The 4772-nt window shown below is 34.4% G+C and overlaps 1 pseudogene; it reads left to right on the top strand.

Moving 5' to 3' along the window:
• The first annotated feature begins 607 nt into the window (after nucleotides 1-607).
• On the top strand, nucleotides 608-1107 carry LOC114025604 (annotated as a pseudogene).
• Nucleotides 1108-4772: the final 3665 nt, after the last annotated feature.

Raw genomic sequence — 4772 nt, forward strand, 5'->3', positions numbered from 1 at the left:
AAACCAGTAACCATGCTCCTAGCCCCCAGCACAAGAAGCCTGAGGCAGTACTCCCTGTGCCCCAGAAACAGAGATCAATTTTAAAAGCCAGGAAAAAAAAGTCAAACAACATGACCAAGAAGCAACAAAGTAAAACAACGACTATAGAGAAGTATCTTGGCGACAGGGAAGATCAAAACACAATTTCAGGAGAGGACAACATTGTCAATATACCCACATCTGAAACCTCAAAGGGAGGGTTTGGCCTCAAGCCCAAAAAGCCTTCTTGGAAAAACTCAAAAAGGATTTTAAAAGTCAAATAAAAGAGGTAGAAGAAAAATTGAACAATTCCTTTAAAAATACAATTGACAAAATGGAAAAAAAAGTACACTGAAGAAAACAAATCCTCAAAAGAGTAGAATTGGCCAAATGGAAAAGGAAGTACAAAAGCTAACTGAAGAAAACAATTAATTAAAAATTAGAATTGGAGTCAACTCCAGCCAGCTCCCACTATTCCCTTCCTCAGGTTCCTGGGACCACAGCAGCTCCTAGACCGTAAGCTCTCCCTCCTCTCTGCACCCACTGGCCCAGGGACCAGCCCACCCTCCAGATTGTCCACTTTGGAAATATGGCCTCTGGAGTGCAAGTAGCTGATGAAGTATGCCACATTTTCTATGATATAAAAGTTCAGAAATGTTCCACAGAAGAAGAAATCAAGAAAAGAAAGAAAGAAGTTACCTTTTTTCTCAGTACTGACAAAAAAAATGCATCATTGTGGAAGAAAGTAAAGAGATCTTAGTGGGAGATGTCTGTGTAACCATTACTGATCCTTTTGAGCATTTTGTTGGAAGGCTTCCTGAAAAGTATTGTTGCTACATTTTATATGATGCAAGCTTCGAAAAAAAGGGATCAAAAAAAGAAGAGTTAATATTTTTTTCTATGGGCACCAGAACTAGCACCTCTCAAAATAAAATGATCTATTCAAGCTCCAAGGATGCAATCGAAAAGAAATTTCCAGGCATTAAACATGAATGTCAAGCAAGTGGATCAATAGATCTCAACCTGGCTTGTATTACTGAGAAACTAGTAGGGTCTTTAATTGTAGCTTTTGAAGGATATCCTGTGTAGGTGCCATAAGTTGGAAAGGTTCCATGTTTAATGAATCTTCTTGTTAAATATGTAAAACAAATATACTTAGGCCAGGGTTTCACTGAGGGGGAACTGTCTTGTTCTAGATTAAACTAGACATTATATAAACCTGTATAAAAATAACCCTAAATAAATCTAAAGTCTAAAGTTTCATTGTTTGAATTTTTTTTTTTGCTGCCTGACAATCTAGTTGGCAAGTTGGATTTAAGATTATTGTTTAAGCTCAGGGCTTTTAATTATACAGTTAAAACAAAAGAAAAAAGTGACCAGAAGGACAGGATGGAGAACTAATAGGCATTTTTGTAACTTTGATAGATACTGTCTCTCCTTTGATTACCATTTTCTTCATAATCTGATAGCAACTTAAGCCAACTTAAAAAAAAATTAAAAAAAGAAACAAAGCTTCCTTGAGCTAAATATAAATTGGCTTTAAAGGTTTGAATCAATGCAAAACATTTCTCCTCAAAAATTTCTAAAACCAATACTAATCTACTAAATACAGTCAAATAAGTCAAGTCAGGCTGTCTACTCTACACTTTAACAGTTAATGTGTGATAAAGACTGTCTTAAATTTGTGTACACCAAACAAATTCTCCTCTACAGTAACTTGGTTTGTCAATGAAGACAACAGAACATTGTGTTGCCAAGCTGGGGGAGGGGTGATATCTTGAGTCGTGTATTCTTCAGAACTATCCTGCTTCTAGTACTGGAAACTAAGGAAGATCATTAAACAGATGTTCACTTTGGGACATGGGTAGATTTCTTAATTTCCTATAAATATATGTTGATTGTATGTGAAATGGGTAACAGATATGAAACATAATACTCACCTTAAACATGTACTATATGAAAGCTTTCAGTGATGTAAGGAAGCAATTTTAACTAGTAAAAAAATAGAATTGGTCAAGTGTAAGCTAATGACTCTATGGGACATCAAGAATCAGTCAAATAAATTCAAAACAATGAAAAAAATAGAAGAAAACATAAAATACCTCATTGGAAAAACAACTGACCTGGAAAATAGATCCAGAAGAGATAACTTAAGAATTCTTGGTCTACCTGAAAGCCATGACAAAAAAAAAGAGCATGGACAGCATCTTTCAAGAAATCATCAAGGAAAACTTCCCTGAAGTCCTAGAATCAGAAGATAGTCATGTAAAGAATCTACTGGGAGGCAGCTAGGTGGTGCAGTGAATAGAGCTCTGGCCTTCAAGTCAGGAGGACCTGAGTTCAAATCCAGCCTCAGACACTTAACACTTACTAGCTGTGTGACCCTGGGCAAGTCACTTAACTCAGATTGCCTCACCAAAAAGAAAATAAAAAAGAATCTACTGATCACCTTCTGAAAGAAATCCCAAATAGAAAAAAGCCAAGGAATATTGTAGCCAAATTTAAGAAGTATGAGGTCAAGGAGAAGATACTGCAAGCAGCCAGAAAGAAACAATTCAAATATAGTAGAACCACAGTCAGGATTACACAGGACCTTGTAGCTTCTACATTAAAGATCAGAGGGTTTGGAATAGGATATTATGTAAGGCAAAAGAGCTTGGGTTACAACCAAGGATCAATTACTCAGTGAAATTGAGTATAATCTTTCAGTGGAGGAGATGGACATTAAATGAAATAGGGGACTTCCAGACTTTCCTGAAGAAAAGGTCAGAGATCAATGGAAAATTTAGTCTACAAATATAAGACTGAAGAGAGGCATAAAAATGTGAATAGGAAAGGGAAAATTATATTCAATAAGGGCAAACTGTTTACATCTTAAAATGGGATGATGATATTTTTAACTATTGAGAACTATATCATTATTGCAACATTTATAATAGATACACATAGACAGAGGGGGTGGATTTAAGTTGACTTTGATGTGATGATAAATAACCTAATTAAGTGGCGAAAGGAATTGTTATGGGAGAAGAGAAAAGTAGAAAGCAGAAAAGGGTAAATTATATTACATGAAGAGGTACAAAGACATATTACAGTAGAGGGAAAGAAGGGAGAGAGATGAGCATTGTTTGAACTTTACTCTTATTGGATTTGGCTCAAGGAGAGAATAACATACCCAGTTAGGTATAGAAATCTAACTTGCTTTATAGGCAATAGGAGGTGAAAGGGAAGGGAAAATGGAGGGAGGGGTAGAAAGGAGGGAAGAAGTACTAAGGGAAAAGGGAAAGAAAAGGGAGGGAGCTGATAGAAGGGAGGGAAGATTGAGGGAGGTGCTGGTCAAAAGCAAAACTATAGTGAGAGATCAATGGAAAATGAAAGGGGAAAGAAAAGCATAAACTGAGTGGATAGGATGGAGAGAAAGACACAGACAGTAATCATAACTGTGAATGTCGATGGGAACAGCTCTTCCATAAAATGGAAGCAGGTAGCAGAATGGATTAAAAACCACAATCCTAACAATATGTTGTTTACAAGAAACACATCTGAAACAGAGGGATACACACAGAGTAAAGGTAAAAGGCTGGAGTAGAATATATTAAGTTTAAGCTGAAGTAAAAAAAAAAAAAGCAGAAGTAACAATCCTGCTCTCAGACAAAGCAAAAGCAAAAATAGATCTAATTAAAAGAGATAAGGAAGGAAACTACATCCTACTAAAAAAAACACCATAGACAATGAGGTAATATCATTACTAAACACACATACAGCAAGTTACAGCAATCAAATATTTAGAGGAGAAGTTAAGTCAATTATAGATAGCAAAACCATACTAGTGGGGATCCTCAACCTCCCCCTCTATGAACTAGATAAATCTAACCACAAAATAAACAAGAAAGAAGTTAAGGAGATGAATAGAATTTTAGAAAAGTAAGATATGGTAGAACTCTGGAGAAAATTGAATGGAGATAGAAAGGCACATACCTTTTTCTTGATGATACATGGCACTCCAACAAAAATTGACCATATACTAGGGCATAAAAACCTCATAATCCAATGCAGAAAGGCAGAAATATTAAATGCATCCTTTTCAGATCATTATGCAATAAAAATTATGTGTAATAAAGGGCCATGGAAAGATAGACTAAAATTAATTGGAAGCTAAATAACTTAATCATAAGGAATGATTGAGTCAAACAATAAATCATAGAAACAATCAAGGGTGTCATACTAGAGAATGATAATAATGAGACAACATATAATTTATGGGACTCAGTGAAAGCAGTTGTTAGGGTAAGTTTTATATCTCTAAACACATGAATGAAATAGAGAAAGATGAGATCAATTAACTGGGCATGCAACTAAAAAAATCTAGAAAAAGAGCAAATTAAAAATCTCTAATTAAATACCAAATTAGAAATAGTGAAAACCAAAGAAGAGATTAATAAAATTTAAATTAAGAAAACTATTAAACTAATAAATAAAACTAAGAGCTAATTTTCTGAAAAAAAAAACAATAAAATAGATAAACCTTTGGTTAATTTGATTTTAAAAAAAGAAGAAATCCAAATTACCAATATCAAAAATGAAAAGGGTGAATTTACCACCAATGAAAAGGAAATTAAAACAATAATTAGGAACTTTTTTTGCCCAACTGTATGCCAATAAATTTGACAATCTTAGAGGAAAGGATGAATATTTACAAAAATATTAATTGCCCAGATTAACAGAAGAAGAAATAAAATGTTTAAGCAACCCCA

This window comes from Vombatus ursinus, unplaced genomic scaffold (genome assembly GCF_900497805.2).
Source record: "Vombatus ursinus unplaced genomic scaffold, bare-nosed wombat genome assembly UNPS02014832.1, whole genome shotgun sequence".
Lineage (NCBI taxonomy): Eukaryota > Metazoa > Chordata > Mammalia > Diprotodontia > Vombatidae > Vombatus > Vombatus ursinus.